Source organism: Rhinopithecus roxellana, chromosome 2, assembly GCF_007565055.1.
Source record: "Rhinopithecus roxellana isolate Shanxi Qingling chromosome 2, ASM756505v1, whole genome shotgun sequence".
NCBI lineage: Eukaryota > Metazoa > Chordata > Mammalia > Primates > Cercopithecidae > Rhinopithecus > Rhinopithecus roxellana.
The window spans coordinates 25029661-25050341 of NC_044550.1; the positions used below are offsets into that span (position 1 = coordinate 25029661).

Consider the following 20681-nt stretch of genomic DNA (forward strand, 5'->3'; position numbering starts at 1 on the left):
TAAGGGGTCTCACTATGTCGCCCAGGCTGGTCTGGAACTCCTAGGTTCAAGTTACCCTCCCACCTAGGCCTCCCAAAGTGCTGGGATTATAGGCATGAGGCACTGTGCCCGGCTCTAAAGCATCTATTCTGTATGTGGCATCAGAGGTAGATCCAGCACCAGGTGATTATTCTAATACTCTTTAATGCTAGAGAACCACTGCACTAAGGCATAGAATACACTAGTTCAGTGGTTTTCAAATTTTAGCATGCATCAGAATGACCTGGAGGGCTTGCTAAGCCTGCTGACTCCACCCCAGGAGTTTCTCCTTCAATAGGTCTGGGGTGGAACTGAGCATTCCCAGCTCTAATAGGTTCCCAGGTGATGCTGACACACTTTGAGGATCACTGCTCTAGTGTTTCTCTGATGCTAACTATGTGGAAAAAATTATTGCGTATCATTTGGCTTCTTCTTGCTAAAGTCCCACATCGTATTCCCTTGTGAGCTAAGCTATTGCCTGCCTCCAATGTACCTCCCCTCTGTTTACACTTAATTTTTCTTCCTGTATAGCTTCTATGTAAAAATACCACCATCCTGTAATATAGATTCACCTCCTGTCTAACTTATTACACCAAGAGAGAGCTATGAGGCTGAGGCGGGCAGATCACCTGAGGTCAGGAGTTCGAGACCAGCATGACCAACTTGGCAAAACCCTGTCTCTACTAAGAATACAAAAATTAGCCAGGCATGGTGGTGGGCACCTGTAGCCCCAACTACTAGGGAGGCTGAGGCAGGAGAATCACTTGAACCCAGGAGTTGGAGGTTGCAGTGAGCCAAGATAGCACCATTTCACTCCAGCCTGGGTGACAGAGCAAGACTCTATCTCAAAAATAAAATAGAATAAATAAAATAAAGTTTTCCAGAGCAATATATATATATATATATACACACATATATATATATATATATATTTTTTTTTTTTTGAAACGGAGTCTTGCTCTGTTGCCCAGGCTGGAATGCAGTGGTGCAATCTCGGCTCATTGCAAGCTCCACCTCCTGGGTTCACGGCATTCTCCTGCCTCAGCCTCCTGAGTAGCTGGAACTACAGGTGCCTGCCACCATACCCGGCTAATCTTTTTGTGTTTTTAGTAGAGATGGGGTTTCACCTTGTTAGCCAGGATGGTCTCAATCTCCTGACCTCATGATCTGCCCGCCTCAGCCTCCCAAAGTGCTGGGATTACAGGCGTGAGCCACCACGCCTAGCCCCAGAGCAATTTTTTAACGACTGCTTTACTTACTATCCAAAGCTAATGTTTAATCCTAGCATTGTGAGACTCTGCACACAACTGAAGTGTTTGGTTTCATCATACCTCTAGCCTCAAACTACCTATCACTGACATGTAATCTCTACTGATTTTATCCTTAACTTTGCAGTTGTCTGAAAAAGTAAGAGGAGACTTAAGACCTTCCTTATGTTGTTCTGGCCTTAAAAGTTCTTGAAAACTGACTTCACAAAGACACAGACAAAGACACAGAAACTATAGCAAAGGGCATGCATACTAGTTTGACAGTGTGTGAGCTATCAGAAGTGAGAAGAATGCTGTCACCACATGACAAATGTTCTTGCGGCAGCTGGGAAGGCATACATAGCTTCCAGTATGATACAGTATATTTTTGTCTGGAGTCACGTAGTCCCTGCCTTTAAATATCCAGGTTGCTCTTTCAAAGGACAGTTCAAATACCAGAACACTTAAGATTTCTAATTATTACATAAGCAATAGAGAATTACAAATCTGTTTCTTAAACTTTCCTATGTCAAGGTTGAAACCAGGAACAACATAATATGTTCCTCATTGATGGGATCTTATTTTGGCAGACTTACACAGTCTTTATTTCTTACAGTATGATGTATCTATATTTAGCTAGTTGTTCCTTTCTGGGCCCTTGTAACTTTTTTTGGCTTTGCTGTCCTTAAAGGAAAAGGAGAGATCTATTAACATGAATGAGAACTGGCCACAAATGGGTTTTTAAAAAGCAGTAGAATTCCTGAGATGAGGTTTAGGTTTTCTTCAATTGCCAAAATTAATGCAGTATTGTTGCTGACCCAGTGAAGAGGGTTGGCTCTCTACAAAATGATAAAATAGACAAATTCGTCTTCAGACCTCTAGGACTTCTCTATTCTGAGCCGTTTACCTCCTTGGGTGGTGTCACCCTGATTCTCATATCCCCCACATGATTGTATTTTTTTCCTTTTTTTTTTTTTTTGAGACGGAGTCTCACTCTGTCACCCAGGCTGGAGTGCAGTGGCCAGATCTCAGCTCACTGCAAGCTCCGCCTCCCGGGTTCACGCCATTCTCCTGCCTCAGCCTCCCGAGTAGCTGGGACTACAGGCGCCCGCCACCTCGCCCGGCTAGTTTTTTGTATTTTTTAGTAGAGACGGGGTTTCACCGTGTTAGCCAGGATGGTCTCGATCTCCTGACCTCGTGATCCACCCGTCTCGGCCTCCCAAAGTGCTGGGATTACAGGCTTGAGCCACCGCGCCCGGCCATGATTGTATTTTTATTAAAATGCTTTCCGAAATCTTCCATTACAAGATAGAGGTATCATTTGTTCATTCAGCCAATATTTAACTTGGAACAATCAGGTACCAAGCATCAGTAACAAAATAATAGATCTACTCTCACTGAGCTTTTACTCTAGTGTCAGGAGATAGCAATAAATAGATGAATATATATATATATATATATATTATATCAGATGATAATACAGACTATGGAGGAAAAAAGAGGAAGGGTGTGATGATTAATACTGGGACCTTGTGATCGTGTAAGTTAATACTTAATAAACTCATATATATATATATATATATATCTCCTATTATTTCTGTCCCTCTAAGAGTGTCCTGAGTAGTACAAACGGTAACAGGGGCTGGGCACGGTGGCTCATGTCTGTAATCCCGGCACTTTGGAAGGCCGAGTCAGATGGATCACCTGAGGTCAGGAGTTAGAGACCAGCTTGGCAAACATGGTGAAATCCGCCTTTACTAAAAATAAAAATTAAAAAAAAAAGCCGGATGTGGTGGTGCATGCCTGTAATGCCAGCTACTCAGGAGGCTGAGCCAGGAGAATGGCTTGAACCCGGGAGGTGGAGGTTGCAGTGAGCCAAGATTGCACCACTGCACTCCAGCCTGGGTGACAGGGCAAGACTCTGTCTCAAAAACAACAAAGCCGGGCGCGGTAGCTCACGCCTGTAATCCTAGCTCTTTGGGAGGCCAAGGCGGACGGATCACGAGGTCAGGAGATGGAGACCATCCTGGCTAACATGGTGAAACCCCGTCTCTACTAAAAAAATACAAAAAAAAAATTAGCCAGGCTTGGTGGCGGGCGCCGGTAGTCCCAGCTACTTGGGAGGCTGAGGCAGGAGAATGGCATTAACTCAGGAGGCGGAACTTGCAATGAGCCGAAATCCTGCCACTGCACCTCCAACCTGGGCTGCAGAGTGAGACTCCGTCTCAAAAACAACAACAACAACAACAGCAACAAAAAGGGTAATAGCGAGTTCAAAGGGATGGTGTGTGTGATGTTGCAAGTTTAGTAACCTAGAGTGGTCTTGGTTAGAAGATAGCATTTGAGCAAAGACCTGAAGGAGGTGAGATAGGGAGCTATTTGTAGTAGGGTTTGAGGGAAGACTTTCAGGCCTAAGGATAGCAAGTGCAAAGGCCCTGAGGTGTGAGTGTGCCTTCTTTGTTGAGATACAATAAGGAGTTCAACATAAATGGTGTGGCATGAACAAGGGAGTGGGTGGTAGGAGATGAGGCCAGAGTGCTGGAGGTCAGATAATATAGGGCCTTGGGGCTCACTGTAAAAAATTTTTATTTTGATTCTGAGGGAGATGAGAAACCATTGGAAGGTTTTGAGCAGAATGACATGGTCTAAAACAGCTTAAGGTATGGTCTTTTCCAGGACTGCAAAGTCGTAGAGATAAAATAATGACTATATATGTTATTATTATGTGTAATATAATGGTAATAGAAACAGCCATCTTATACTGAACAATTAATATGTGCAGGCTCTGTGATAAACATTTTACAAGGAGATTCTGAAATGTAATTTCAGGGATAGGAAGATACTTTTTGGTAGGGGTGTCTTCCTCCTGAAATCACCTCACTTTCTCTCTTCCCCTGCCTACAGACAAGAGCAGCCATGCAGTGCCCTGAATTTTGCTGGTGATATGGGAGTTAAACTACTCTTTAGTGACAAGAGGTAAAATAAGAAAAAGTTTTATATTACATTGTTCCAGAAATATTATTCTTACTGTAAACCCATCATTAAAGAGGAAACCATCATTGCTAAATCACAATTTTAAAAAATACTGACCAACTTTAGCACTTCATATGCATTCAATGCTATGTGCATGGATTCCTTCTCCTAGATCTTAAGCTCCTTCTAGGATGAGGACAATTTTTCCCTTTCTAAATTCTTTGCCGGAATCAAGATTTATATTGAGTCTCTGACACTAATGACTAATGCAAAGTCTGATATAATTTTGCTGTCAATTCAATCATGCTGGCTCTATGACAGCATGCTGGAAAATTCCTGGGTCTGGGTTCTAGTGGTCATTCTTTGAAATTCTCAGTCCTTTTTTTTTTCTTTGCCATGCACTCAACTAGACTCCAAAACCTGGGATATGAGGAAGTTAATGACAGCACTGGGCACCATTTTTCTGCGTTGAAAGACCAGGGAGTGTTCTCTCTCCCTTGCAAAAATTCTCAGATACCTATGCTGGCAAAGAATTGAACTCATGTTTATTATGTGCTCGTCTATTTAATTCACTTGCAACAAATACCCAAGAGACACCATTCTAGGTCTCATAAGAAACAAGGGCTTAGGCCGGGCGCGGTGGCTCAAGCCTGTAATCCCAGCACTTTGGGAGGCCGAGACGGGCGGATCACGAGGTCAGGAGATCGAGACCATCCTGGCTAATACGCTGAAACCCCGTCTCTACTAAAAAATACAAAAAAACTAGCCGGGCGACGAGGCGGGCGCCTGTAGTCCCAGCTACTCGGGAGGCTGAGACAGGAGAATGGCGTGAACCCAGGAGGCGGAGCTTGCAGTGAGCTGAGAGCCGGCCACAGCACTCCAGCCTGGGCCGCAGAGCAAAACTCCGTCTCAAAAAAAAAAAAAAAAAAAAAAAAAAAAAAAAAAAAAAAAAAGAAACAAGGGCTTAAAAATCTATCTCCTTGGCACCGTATTAATCCTTTGGAATATATTATTTCATTTACCTTTTACAATTGGAGTTAGGTATTGTTAGCCTCATTTTGCCTAAGGAAATTGAAGCTTAGAGAAGTAAAATTGTCCGATGAAGTTCCTACAACTAATGAAGTTAAGTAAAGTTAGGTGGAAGATTTCAAGTTTATCTGACGTTAAAGCCCATGTTTTACCAGCACAAATGGTAACATAAAAAAAAAAAAAAATCACAGCAAGAATCACTGAGGAATAAGAAATAGAATACCAATATCAAGCATACATTCTATATATAGTTTTGTTATTCTGTGGAACATTAAACATAATTAAACCATTTAAATTGTATATTACTATGGCAAGAGATCTCTTTGATCTTTTATTGAAGCAAAAATGTTGCCCAAACACAAGAAAGCTCCCTAAGACAATACTGATTACTAGCAACCCTAAGAAATCAGCACCAGCTAGAATGTCTTGGGAATTTTTATTGTATGGTTAGTACCGAAGAGTGGGAGTTGAGCCTTAGCATGTCTTAATGTGGGTCTCAAGGGCAGGATGGAGGAGGGAGGTAAAGGGCAGGCACTTGGTATTGGGCAGGGTCCAGATGCAAGATGAGAAGCAACAGCTGCTGAGGACCCAGTAAGAAGACATATGTGCCTCTGAAACCTGTCCTTCCCCTTTAACATTGACATTCTTTTTCCATTTCCTTTTACATCCAGCGTCAACCTTCCCTTACTTTGTTTTCTGTCCCCTAAACTGAATAGGTAAGGCTTCCTAAACCCCTTTGAGGAAATCATCACAAAGATATGAAACTTTAGTTCAAGGATATCGCATTTGTTTTTTTCCAAAATGAAAAATTTGGGTTTTCTCCAATTTTTTATGACAAGCAACACGGACAACTACAGGCGAAGTACAAGGGACATATATTCATACATGTACATAGAAAAAAAGGATATAGGCCGGGCGCGGTGGCTCAAGCCTGTAATCCCAGCACTTTGGGAGGCCGAGGCGGGCGGATCACGAGGTCAGGAGATCGAGACCATCCTGGCTAACACGGTGAAACCCCGTCTCTACTAAAAAAATACAAAAAACTAGCCGGGCGAGGTGGCGGGCGCCTGTAGTCCCAGCTACTCGGGAGGCTGAGGCAGGAGAATGGCGTAAACCCGGGAGGCGGAGTTTGCAGTGAGCTGAGATCTGATCACTGCACTCCAGCCTGGGTGACAGAGCGAGACTCCTTCTCAAAAAAAAAATAAAAAAAGAAAAAAAGGATATAAAATGGTATATACTAGGAGTTAGTGTTGTGGCTTGGATTATAGCACTTAGATTCCTTTTTGTTTGTTTGTTTGAGATGGAGTCTCGCTCTTGTCCAGGCTGGAGTGCAATGGGGTGATCTCAGCTCCCCGCAACTTCCGCCTCCCAGGTTCAGGTGATTCTCCTGCCTCAGCCTCCCGAGTAGCTGGCGTTACAGGCATGCGCCACCACGCGTGGCTAATTTTGTATTTTTGGTAGAGACAGGGTTTCTCCATGTTGGTCAGGCTGGACTTGAACTAACGACCTCAGGTGATCTCCCCGCCTCAGTCTCCCAAAGTGCTGGGATTACAGGCATGAGCCACTGTGCCTGGCCTATTTATAACATTCTTAAGTAAACAGATACTGAGTATGAAAGATTATTTTTGGCCGGGCGCGGTGGCTCACCCCTGTAATCCCAGCACTTTGGGAGGCCGAGGTGGGCAGATCACGAGGTCAGGAGATCGAGACCATCCTGGCTAACACGGTGAAACCCCGTCTATACTAAAAACATACACACACATACAAAATTAGCCGGGCGAGGTGGCGGGCGCCTGTAGTCCCAGCTACTCGGAGGCTGAGGCAGGAGAATGGCGTGAACCCGGAAGGCGGAGCTTGCAGTGAGCCGAGATCACACTACCGCACTCCAGCCTGGGCGACAAAGCGGGACTCCGTCTCAAAAAATAAATAAATAAATAAATAATAATAAGAAAGATTATTTTTAATTTTAAAGTATGCATAAATGATTACTTAACAATATTTAAGTTGAAAAGCCGACAAACAAATTGGAAAGGCTGTTAAGACAGATGCAGCACCAAGATATTATTACAGATGCTCAAAATCATAGGTGACTAGTTAAGGAAAATCTATAGAGGCTCTGGCATGGAGGCTTCTGTAAACTCACCTTAGCTCTTTGGGAAAGTCTGTGCAGTGAACTTCATGGAGTGCTAAGGGAAGAGTAACACATCCACTTAGCTTGCCAGATCAACTTAATTAAACTCTGTGATGGATGGGCCAACAATAGTCAAAGATAGATCATATTAATATCCAAGTAAATTCGGCCGGGCGCGGTGGCTCAAGCCTGTAATCCCAGGCCGAGACGGGCGGATCACGAGGTCAGGAGATCGAGACCATCCTGGCTAACCCGGTGAAACCCCGTCTCTACTAAAAAATACAAAAAACTAGCCGGGCGAGGTGGTGGACGCCTGTAGTCCCAGCTACTCGGGAGGCTGAGGCAGGAGAATGGCGTAAACCGGGAGGCGGAGCTTGCAGTGAGCTGAGATCCGGCCACTGCACTCCAGCCTGGGCGACAGAGCGAGACTCCGTCTCAAAAAACAAAAAACAAACAAACAAAACAAACAAACAACAAAAAACAAACAAACAAAAAAAAAAACTAAGGAAATTCAGCAGAAAATGAATAAATGAACAGATGAAAGAAATTAGAGGCCGGGCGCGGTGGCTCAAGCCTGTAATCCCAACACTTTGGGAGGCCGAGGCGGGCGGATCACGAGGTCAGGAGATCGAGAGCATCCTGGCTAACATGGTGAAACCCCGTCTCTACTAAAAAGTACAAAAAACGAGCCGGGCTAGCTGGCGGGCGCCTGTAGTCCCAGCTACTGGGGAGGCTGAGGCAGGAGAATGGCGTGAACCCGGGAGGCGGAGATTGCAGTGAGCTGAGATCTGGCCACTGCACTCCAGCCTGGGCGACAGAGCGAGACTCCGTCTCAAAGAAAAAAAAAAAAAGAAAAAGAAATTAGATAAGAGAGTTAGTAAAACTGGCTCTCATCTATTGTACATATGATGTGCTAGAAGCTGTGCTAAACACTCCATTACTCATCCTTAAATTGACTGCCAAAAAAGGTACCATTATCACCATCTGCATCCTTCTTTTATAGCTGAGGATTTCTTTCATTTCTTCATCTGTTCATTTATTCCATAGAATTTTTATAGTCGTCAAAAAAGTATGTTCATGAAAACTTTATGGGGAGAAACTTTAAGTGAGTAAGTCAGGATACAAAATTGTATTTATAGGCCAGGCGTGGTGGTTCACGCCTGTAATCCCAGCACTTTGGGAGGCCAAGGCGGACGGATCACGAGGCCAGGAGATCGAGACCGTCCTGGCTAGCACAGTGAAACCCCGTCTCTACTAAAAAATAAAAAAAAAAATTAGCTGGGCATGGTGGCAGGCGCCTGTAGTCTCAGCTACTCAGGAGGCTGAGGCATGAGAATGGCGTAAACCCGGGAGGCGGAGCTTGCAGTGAGCCGAGTTGGCACCACTGCACTCCAGCCTGGGCAAGACAGTGAGGCTCCGTCTCAAAAAAAAAAAAAAAAAAAAATCAAAATAGCATTTATAGTAGAAATACAAGTCAGTTTTTTTTTTTTTTTTTTTTTTTTTTTTTTTTTTTTTTTTTTTTTTTTTTTTTTTTTTTTGAGACGGAGGCTGGCTCTGTCGCCCAGGCTGGAGTACAGTGGCCGAATCTCAGCTCACTGCAAGCTCCACCTCCCGGGTTTACGCCATTCTCCTGTCTCAGCCTCCCAAGTAGCTGGGACTACAGGCGCCCGCCACCTCGCCCGGCTAGTTTTTTGTATTTTTTAGTAGAGACGGGGTTTCACCGTGTTAGCCAGGATGGTCTCGATCTGCTGACCTCGTGATCCGCCCGTCTCGGCCTCCCAAAGTGCTGGGATTACAGGCTTGAGCCACCGAGCCCGGCACAAGTCAGTTTTTTTGTTTTAAAATAAAAATAATCTGAGCATTAAAAAATTACTGGAACGAGATCCACAAGGAGTTTAGCAGTGACTGCGATTGAGTGGTGGGACTGAGTAAACTACTTTTCCAATTTTTATCTTTCTGTGTTCCTACGATTTTTAAAAGATTTGTGTTACCTTAGAAGTAAAATCAGGCCGGGGGTAGTGGCTCACGTCTGTAATCCCAGCACTTTGGGAGGCTGAGGCAGGTGGATCACCTGAGGTCGGAGTTCAAGACCAGCCTGACCAATATGGTGAAATCCCACCTCTACTAAAAATACAAAATCAGTTGGTTGGGTGTGGTGGCTCATGCTTGTAATCCTAGCACTTTGGGAGGGCCAGGCGGGTGGATCACCTGAGGTCACGAGTTCGAGACCAGTCTGACCAACATGGAGAAACCCCATGTCTACTAAAAATCCAAAATTAGCTGGGCGTGGTGACACATCCCAGCTGGTAATCCCAGATACTCTGGAGGCTGAGTCAGGAGAATCACTTGAACCCAGGAGGCAGAGGTTGCAGTGAGCCAAGATTGTGCCATTGCACTCCAACTTGGGCAGCAAGAGTGAAAACTCCATCTCAAGAAAAAAAAAAATGCTGGGCGCCGTGGCTCACGCCTGTAATCCCAGCACTTTGGGAGGCTGAGGCGGGTGGATCACGAGATCAGGAGATCGAGACCATCCTGGGCAACACGGTGAAATGCCGTTTGTAAAAAAAAAAAATACAAAAATTAGCCTGGGCGACAGAGCAAGTCTCCGTCTAAAAAAAAAAAAACAACCAAAAATTTAAATGACATGTTAAGAGAACCATATTGAGGGATAAAAATATCAGGTGCAAAACTCAATATAAGGTATGATTCCAATTATGTTATGTTACATATATCTTAGATAATACATACATTATAAATAAAAGAAATATGTTAAGAATTTCAAAGTGAAATGAATATATGTTAAAATTTCAAGATTTTGGCTGGGTGTGGTGGCTCACGTCTGTAATCCTAGCAGACTAGGCTGAGCAGGCGGATCACCTGAGCCCAGGAGTTCGAGATCAGCCTGGCCAACATGGCGAAAATCCATCTCTACAAAAAATACAAAAATTAGCTGAGTGTGCTGGTGCATACCAGTAATCCCAGCTACTCAGGAGGCTGAGGTGGGGAGGTCAAGGTTGCAGTGAGCTGTGATGGTGCCACTGCATGCCAGCCTGGGTGACAGAGTGAGACCCTGTCAGAAAAATAAATAAATAAATAAATAAATATTTCAAGATTGTCATACACTGGTGGAGATTTTAATTTTTCTTTATATTTTATTTTTCTCTTAAATATATCTTTAGCGAGGCCAGGCGCGGTGGCTCAAGCCTGTAATCCCAGCACTTTGGGAGGCCGAGACGGGCGGATCATGAAATCAGGAGATCGAGACCATCCTGGCTAACACGGTGAAACCCCATCTCTACTAAAAAATACAAAAATCTAGCCGGGCGAGATGGCCGGCGCCTGTAGTCCCAGCTACTCGGGAGGCTGAGGCAGGAGAATGGTGTAAACCCGGGAGGCGGAGCTTGCAGTGAGCTGAGATCCAGCCATTGCACTCCAGCCTGGGCAACAGAGCGAGACTCCGTCTCAAAAAAAAAAAAAAAAAAAAAAAAAGTCTTTAGTGAATAGTACAATAAGAAAAAAGTTCTTGAAATATATGCTTCTAAAATCCACTAACCTGGAAGATTTCTCTGCTTTTATCATCCCAGCATGTACCGTGTTTACTGGCATTCTGCTAGCATGCAGAAATACTTGATAAATAAATATATGAAAGGATAAATGAACAAATGAACAGATGAAATAAGATGGTCATGTGCATTCAGGCCAGTTGGTTATCTTTTCCCCCATGCCTCACATCCCATCCATTTTCAGATTTTGTCAGCCTTACCTTCATAAACAACACAAATCTGACCTCTCTCACCTTGAACACTGGTACCATTATAGTCTAAGTTACCATGCTTGCTCAACTGGACCATTGCAATAGCATCTTAACTGGTGCTGCTACTTCTATTCCTGACCTCTAAAACCTGTTCTCAATAAAGCAGGCAGAGTATGACAGAACTTAATCACTCCTCTCTTCTAAAACCCCCAGTGACTTTCAATGTCAATCAAAAGGAAGTCTAAAGTCCTTCTGGTGGACCATCAGGCCTAGGCCTGTGTATCCATCCCCACCCCATATCCCTCTGACCTCATCTTCTACTCGATCACAGCATTCCCACCACATTAGCTTTTTGTTCTTGCCTTAGGTTCTTTGCACCTGCTTGTCCTCTGCCTGGAGTGCTCTTCCCCAAAATAACTGCAAGGCTTGCTCCATCCCTTCATTTAGGTCCTGTGCAAATGTCAGCATGTCAGAGAGGACTTCTTGGATTCTCCTATTAAAAATAGCACCATTCCCCCTCTTCAGTCCCCTGTTATTCTCAGTCCTCTTACTCTGCTTTGTGTTTCTTCATAGCCCTTAAAACCACCTGACATAATGTATATTTATTTGTTTAACATCTATGTTCTCTCATACCCAATGGCCAGTATATATGTTCTATTAAAACAAGGGCTTTTCCTATTTTTTTTTCTCTGCTACACATAAGATTAATTCCTTACAAAAGTAACTTTTTGAAAATGAAGACACAGGCCAGGCACGGTGGCTCACGCCTGTAATCCCAGCACTTTAGGAGGTCAAAGTGGGTGATCACCTGAGGTTGGGAGTTTGAGATCAGGCTGACCAACATGGAGAAACCCCTTCTCTACTAAAAATACAAAATTAGCCGGACATGGTGGCATGCGCCTGTAATCCCAGCTACTCGGGAGGCTGAGGCAGGAGAAGCGCTTGAACTCGGGAGGCGGAGGTTGAGGTGAGAGGAGATCGAGCCATTGCACTTGAACCTGGGCAACAAGAGTGAAACTCCATCTCAAAAAGAAAAAAAAAAAAAAAAGAAAAGAGAAGAAAACTAGGACACAAATAATGTCAAAAGATGAATGATATGTTCTCCTCTCTAAATTATCTCAAAGATTTGTAATAAGGACATCCTATCTTCATTTCCTTCTTGACCTCAACTTTGAAAGCTGAAAGGTTCCAAATGTCCAATTGTTTTAAAATAATGTGTTAAGCCTAGCTGTGCTATGAGAATTACCAAACATCTGGTATAGAAATTACCATAATGTAACTTGCATACTAAATTATGAATATGTTAATTGCATTATTAAAATATTTTAATATATGGTTAACATTAATTTATAATGCTAATATTTCAAGACCACCTAGTCCCAATTCTACCTCTGACACTAGCAGGTTGACCTTGGGCAACTTACTTAAACCAGCTCTGTCCCATAGAAGCATAATGTGAGACACATAAGTAATTAAAATCTTTCTTTTTTTTTTTTTTTTTTTTTGAGGTGGAGTTTTGCTCTTGTTGCCCAGGCTGGAGTGCAGTGGCATGGATCCCGGCTCACTGCAACCCCTGCCTCCTGGGTTCAAGCAATTCTCCTGCCTCAGTCTCCCAAGTAGCTGGGATTACAGGCATGTGTACCACGCCCAGCTAATTTTGTATTTTTAGTCGAGATGGGGTTTCCCCATGTTGGTCAGGCTGGTCTCGAACTCCCAACCTCAGGTGATCTACTCACCTTGGCCTCCCAAAGTGCTGGGATTACAGGCATGAGTCAACACGCCCAGCCTAATTGAAAATTTTCTTTTTTTTTTTTTTTTTTTTTTTTTTTTTGAGACGGAGTCTCGCTCTGTCGCCCAGGCTGGAGTGCAGTGGCCGGATCTCAGCTCACTGCAAGCTCCGCCTCCTGGGTTCACGCCATTCTCCTGCCTCAGCCTCCTGAGTAGCTGGGACTACAGGCGCCCGCCAGGTCGCCCGGCTAGATTTTTGTATTTTTAGTAGAGACGGGGTTTCACCATGTTAGCCAGGATGGTCTTGATCTCCTGACCTCGTGATCCGCCCGTCTCGGCCTCCCAAAGTGCTGGGATTACAGGCTTGAGCCACCGCGCCCGGCGAAAATTTTCTTTCCTTTTTTTTTTGAGACAGAGTCTCACTCTGTTGCCCGGGCTGGAGTGCAGTGGCGTGATCTTGGCTCACTGAAAGCTCCACCTCCCGGGTTCATGCCATTCTCCTGTCTCAGCCTGCCGAGTCGCTGGGACTACAGGAGCCCACCACCATACCCGGCTACTTTTTGTATTTTTAGTAGAGAAGGGGTTTCACCGTGTTAGCCAGGATGATCTCGATCTCCTGACCTCGTGATCCACCAATCTCAGCCTCCCAAAGTGCTGGGATTACAGGCATGAGCCACTGCACCCAGTTAATTTAAAATTTTCTAGTAACCAGATTAAAGAACGTGAAAAGAAACAGGTGAAATTAATTTTATTTTTTTTTTTTTTTTTTTTTTTTTTTTTTTTTTTTTTTTTTTTTTTTTTTTTTTTTTGAGACGGAGTCTCGCTCTGTCGCCCAGGCTGGAGTGCAGTGGCCGGATCTCAGCTCACTGCAAGCTCCGCCTCCCAGGTTTACGCCATTCTCCTGCCTCAGCCTCCCGAGTAGCCGGGACTACAGGCGCCCGCCACCTCGCCCGGCTAGTTTTTTGTATTTTTTAGTAGAGACGGGGTTTCAGCGTTAGCCAGGATGGTCTCGATCTCCTGACCTCGTGATCCGCCCGTCTCGGCCTCCCAAAGTGCTGGGATTACAGGCTTGAGCCACCGCGCCCGGCCTGAAATTAATTTTAATAATGTATTTCACTTAAGCCAATACATCCAAAATATTTCAACATGTAATTAATGTACTCCAATGTTAATGAGGTAGTTTAAAGTCTTTGAAATCCATTGTGTGCTTTACACTTAGATCACAATTCAGACAAGCCACTTTTTTTTTTTTTTTTTTTTTTTTCAGGCAGAGTCTTACTCCATCACCCAGGCTGGAGTGCAGTGGTAAGATCTCAGTGGTAAGATCTCAGCTCACTGCAACCTCTGCCTTCCGGGTTCAACTGATTCTTGTGCCTCAGCCTCCCGAGTAGCTGGGATTAGAGGAACCTGCCACCACACCTGGCTAATTTTTGTGTTTTTTTTTTTTTTTTTGAGACGGAGTCTCGCTCTGTCGCCCAGGCTGGAGTACAGTGGCTGGATCTTGGCTCACTGCAAGCTCCACCTCCCGGGTTAACGCCATTCTCCTGCCTCAGCCTCCCCAGTAGCTGGGACTACAGGCGCCGCCACCACGCCCGGCTAGTTTTTTTTTGGTATTTTTTAGTAGAGACGGGGTTTCACTGGGTTAGCCAGGATGGTCTTGATATCCTGACCTCGTGATCCGCCCGTCTCGGCCTTCCAAAGTGCTGGGATTACAGGCTTGAGCCACCGCGCCTGGCCAATTTTTGTGTTTTTAGTAGAGACAGGGTTTCACTATGTTGGCCAGGCTGGTCTTGAACTCCTGACCTCAAGTGATCCACCCACCTCAGCCTCCCAAAGTGCTGAGATTACAGGCGTGAGCCACCATGCCCAGCCCAGACAAGCCACGATTCAAGAGCTCAATTGCTACATGAGCTAATGGATATGACATTGGACAGCACAGGTTCAAACTTCTGCCTCAGTTTTCTTATCTGTTAAGTATGTATAATAATAGTATCTGTCAGCTGGGTGCAGTGGTGCACACCTGTAGTCCCAGCTACTGGGGAAGCTGAGGCAGGAGGATCGCTTCAACCCAGGGGTTCAAGGCTGCAGTGAGCTATGATCTATCATGTCACTGTACTCCAATCTGGATGACAGAGGGAGACTCCATCTCTTAAAATATATATATATATATATATGTATATATATAATAAGTCAATTAATTAAGAAAATGCTGTCTCGTATGATTGAATTTGTTAATGGATACAACAAAGTGCTTATGACACACTCAGAATTTTAAAAGTAAAATGTTGTTGGCTGGGCATGGTGGCTTATGCTTGTAATCTTAGCACTTTGGGAGGCCAAGGTGGGTGGATCACCTGAGGTCAAGAGTTCGAGACCAGCCTGGCCAACATGGTGAAACCCCATTTCTACTGAAAATACAAAAGATTATCCACAGTGGCACATGCCTGTAACCCCAGCTACTCAGGAGGCTGAGGCAGGAGAATTGCTTGAACCCTTGAGGCAGAGGTTGGAACGAGCTGACATTGCACCACTGCACTCCAGCCTGGGCAATAGAGCGAGACTCCATCTCAAAAAAAAAAAAGCAAAACATTGTTAGTGGGTGGAGGAGCTCAGTGGTCAGAGGCTGGGAACCACGTCACATCATTTCCTTGGCTTGCTTCACAGAGGAAGATAACCCAAGACTCTCTGCAAGAGTAATCCGATGGTCTAGAGTTTGTTGCCACTCAGAGTAGAGCTCTCATAACAGGAGGATGAGCAAAGCTGTAATCACAGGTGAGCAAAGCTGTAATCACAGGTTAGCAAAGGTCACAGAGGCACTGATAGCATACATTTGAAAAAGATTACAAGATTTGCCCAGTAAAGCATTAATGATTTTGTTGAGACGGTTAGTGTTATCTCTTCAATGACTGATACGTAACCCTATCTTATTTTAGCTCATTTCTGAAATAAAAAGTGGCAAATAAGCAACTGCTCTTAAATTATTATCTTAATCTATTTGCAAACAATTCAGTAAAAAGTGTTTTTGGGCCGGGCAAGATGGCTCACACCTGTAATCCTAGCACTTTGGGAGGCCGAGGCTGGTGCATCACGAGGTCAGGAGTTCGAGACCATCCTGGCTAACACAGTGAAACTCTGTCTCTACTAAAAATACAAAAATTAGCCCGGTATGGTGGTGTGCGCCTGTAATCCCAGCTACTTGGGAGGCTGAGGCAGGAGAATCGCTTGAACCCGGGAGGCAGAGGTTACAGTGAGCCGAGATTGCGCCACTGTACTCCAGCTTAGGCGACAGAAAGAGACTCCATCTCAAAAAAAAAGAGAGAAAAAAATGTTTTTATCTCCATTTTTCAGGTTAGGGATTATATAGATGAAATGAAGGGAAAATAGCTAAGTTACACAAAGGTCACCCAAATGGATAGAACAAAACTTTGGACCTGGGTTTATCTGTTTCCCAAGCTCGTGTTATTTTCATTTACTAAAAAGTACCATAAGTTCTGCCAGATATTTAAATCAAATAGATTTTAAAATGTGTCTTTTCACAATACCATATCTTATCATTATATAGGTATATGTTCAAATATTAATTCCTCTTTTTGTGGATTTTATTTATTTATTATTGTTTTTGAGACAAGGTCTTGTTCTGTCACCCAGGCTTGAATGCACTGGTGTGATCATAGGTCACTGCAACCTCAAACTCCCCTGTTCAAGAGATCTTCCTGCGTTAGCCTCTAGAGTAGCTAGAATTACAGGCATGCAGCACCATGCCTGGCTAGTGTATTTTGTTTGTTTGCTTTTGTTTTTAATGTTTAGTAGAGATAACATCTTGCTACATTGCCCAGGTTGGCCTTGAAATCCTGGGTTCAAGCGATTCTCACACCTTGGTCTCCCAAAATGCTGGGATTACAGGCATGAGCCACTGTAAGGCCTAGCCTTTTGTGGACTCTAGTGTTTAAAATGGTACTACATTTTATATGCCACATTTGTCAAGAGCCCAAAGAATCAGGAAGTAAGGAAGTATTCTGAGTAGGAAAAATAGTTATCATAAAGTTCAGTGTCCTAGATTCAAGACTATTCTCTTTAAAAAAAAATTTTTTTTTTCTTTAATCAACTCTCAAGTGCTTGGACAAGACCAATCTCATAAGGGTCTTCAGGGCCTCATTCTGAATCTATTGGTTTGCATTTTGCATAAAGTTACAGCAGTTCTTATGATGTGACTTCCAAACTTGTAACAGATCAGAATGGTGTTAGAGGAAAATCAGCTGCTTCAGGTGGCATATCAACCACAATTAAGCAACAAGTGATTTCCTGTCAGCACAGAAGGAAACAAAAATTTTAAAGGAAAACTCAAGCCCTCCAAAGAACATTAATAAAGAGTCATTTAGTAGGGCCAAATGGTCCTGGTGTTTTTTAGCAGGCAGAAAGGTTCTAATACATCTTAGAAATGTTCCTACATACGGTCAGATGCGGTGGCTCACGCCTGTAATCCTGGCACTTTGGGAGGCCGAGGCAGGCGGATCACGAAGTCAGGAGTTCAAGAACAGCCTGGCCAACATGGTGAAACCCTCTCTCTACTAAAAATACAAAAAAACCCCAAACATTAGCTGGGCATGGTGGTGGGTACCTGTAATTCTAGCTACTTGGGAGGCTAAGGCAGGAGAGTTGCTTGAACCCAGGAGGCAGAGGTTGTAGATCGCGCCATTGCACTCCAGCCTGGGCAATGGAGTGAGACTCTGTCTCAAAAAAAAAAAAAAATATATATATATATTTCTCTCTATATATTCCTCTCTCTATATATTTCCCTATATATATATTCCTTTCGCTATATATTTTCCTATATATATATATTCCTCTCTCTATACATTCCTATATATATATATATATTCCAATATATATTTATATATATTGGACGGCCGGGCATGGTGGCTCATGCCTGTAACCCCAGCACTTTGAGAGGCCATGGCGGGTGGATTACAAGGTCAGGAGTTCAAGACCAGCCTGACCATCATGGTCAAACTGTGTCTCTACTAAAAATACAAAAAAAAAGTAGTAGGGCATGGTGGCGGGCTCCTGTAATCCCAGCTACTCAGGAGGCTAAGGCAGGGAATTGCTTGAACCTGGGAGGCGGATGTTGCAGTGAGCTGAGATCGTGCCACTGCACTCCAGCCTGGGTGACAAAGCAAGACTATCTCAAAAAAAAAAATTTTTTTTTGGAGCTTGTAAGGAATCTTGTTAGCTACCATCAAAAGTCTCCATCTATCCATTCATCCATCCATCCATCCATCATCCATTCACCCATTCAATACTGTATTTTAATGGAATCTGTATCTAGGGAGTTTAAGTTCAAGTAGGGGGGAGACACATAAATCATCACAGTAGAGTGACAGTATCGTACAATGCCTGACACATAGTGTGTACTCAATAAGTATTTATTGAGTAAGTGAAAGAATGCATAATATAGGTAAAATAAGAGGATAAAAGAAAGAAATATATATATATATATATATTTTTTGAGACGGAGTCTCGCTCTGTCGCCCAGGCTGTAGTGCAGTGGCCGGATCTCAGCTCACTGCAAGCTCCGCCTCCCGGGTTGACGCCATTCTCCTGCCTCAGCCTCCCGAGTAGCTGGGACTACAGGCGCCCACCACCTCGCCCGGCTAGTTTTTCGTATTTTTTTAGTAGAGATGGGGTTTCACTGGGTTAGCCAGGATGGTCTCGATCTCCTGACCTCGTGATCCACCCGTCTCGGCGTCCCAAAGTGCTGGGATTACAGGCTTGAGCCACCGCGCTTGGCCCAAGAAAGAAATTTTTAACAGGCAAAACTCTATATCTACCAAAATTTTTAAAATTAGCTGGCCTGGTGACATGCAACTGTAGTCCCAGCTACTTGGAAAGCTGATATGGGAAGATGGCTTTAGCCCAGGTGGTCTAGGCTGCAGTGAGCCGTTATCACATCACTGTGCTCCATCCTGGGTGACACAGCAAGACCTTGTCTTAAAAATAAAAAATAGTAGGCCGGGCACAGTGGCTTATGCCTGTAATCCTAGCACTTTGGGAGGTCGAGGCAGGCAGATCATGAGGTCAGGAGATCGAGACCATCCTGGCTAGCACAGTGAAACCCTGTCTCCACTAAAAATACAAAAAATTAGCCAGGCGTGGTGGCGGGCACCTGTAGTCCCAGCTGCTAGGGAGGCTGAGGCAGGAGAATGGTGTGAACTCAGGAGGAGGAGCTTGCAGTGAGCCAAGATCGTGCCACTGCACTCCACCCTGGGAGACTGAGTGAGACTCCGTCTCAAAAAACAAAAATAAAGAAAAATAAATAAATAAATAAATAAATAGCTTGCTGCCACCAACATGGAGACTTTGTACTGTGTCCCATTCTTAGTACTTAAATGTCCCAACCTGAAGCTGAAGAAGCCTCCCTGGCTGCACATACCATTGGCCATAACTATGTATGCTCTGGTGAAGGTGTCTTACTTCCTCATCACTGGAGGAATCATTTATGATGTTATTGTTGAAACTCCAAGTGTTGGCTCTATGACTGATGAACATGGGTATCAGAGGCCAGTAGCTTTCTTGGCCTACAGAGTAAATGGACAATATATTATGGAAAGACTTGCATCCAGCTTCCTGTTTACAATGGGAGGTTTAAATTTCATAATCCTGGACCCACCGAATGCACCAAATATCCCAAAACTCAATAGATTTCTTCTTCTATTCATTGGATTCATATGTGTCCTATTAAATTTTTTCATGGCTAAAATATTCATGAGAATGAAACTGCCAGGCTATCTGATGGGTTAGAGTGCCTTTGAGAAGAAATCAGAAGGATTGTGGTAGTACAGAAGGAGCGCCTTTAGGTCTTAGAACCACAACACTTTTTATGTGGGAAAGAACTATGCAGATTTGTGACTTGTTAATTCTCAACTGTTGCTTTACTATTCGGAGAGTCCCCTTTATCCATATGATAAATGTTTACATAATGAGAAGCTAGTCTGTGTTATGTTCAGGCACATGGGACATATACAACAGTAATGAGGATACTGGATTTGCTCCTGTCAATGAAGTTTTAAAGGCTGTACCAATCCTCCAGTATGACATGTGGAAAACAATGAAGAGCAGAAGTAAAAGAAATATCTAGTGAAAAAACAAGAAATGTATTGAAGCTTGCACTAGAATTTCTTCTTGGTATTCAAGAGACAATTTTATTACAGTGTTTTTTTTCCTGCTGTCCTGTTGCTATACCAATTATGTTTAGTGGCATTTTCTTCTTAGTTTTTCATTTCTTACTCCATATCTACAACTATAGTATCAAATAATAATAATAATTATTATTATTATTTTTGAGACGGAGTCTCGCTCTGTCGCCCAGGCTGGAGTGCAGTGGCCGGATCTCAGCTCACTGCAAGCTCCGCCTCCCGGGTTTACGCCATTCTCCTGCCTCAGCCTCCCGAGTAACTGGGACTACAGGCGCCCGCCACCTCGCCCGGCTAGTTTTTTGTATTTTTTTTAGTAGAGACGGGGTTTCACCGTGTTAGCCAGGATGGTCTCGATCTCCTGACCTCGTGATCCGCCCGTCTCGGCCTCCCAAAGTGCTGGGATTACAGGCTTGAGCCACCGCTCCCGCCCTCAAATAGTTATTTTTTAGAACCCCCTTAAGATTTTTTGGAGCCGACATTTCTGATTTTCAGAAATTAACATAAAATTAAGAAGCAAGGTTCCATAAGCTGAGAACTCTGGACAGCTCATCAGCTTTTCCTATGGTGCTTTGCCTTTAACTAGAGTGTGTGATGGTAGATTATTTCAG

At 43.8% G+C, this 20681-nt stretch overlaps 1 pseudogene; it reads left to right on the forward strand.

Moving 5' to 3' along the window:
- The first annotated feature begins 19219 nt into the window (after positions 1–19219).
- LOC104682596 lies at positions 19220–19678 on the forward strand (annotated as a pseudogene).
- Positions 19679–20681: the final 1003 nt, after the last annotated feature.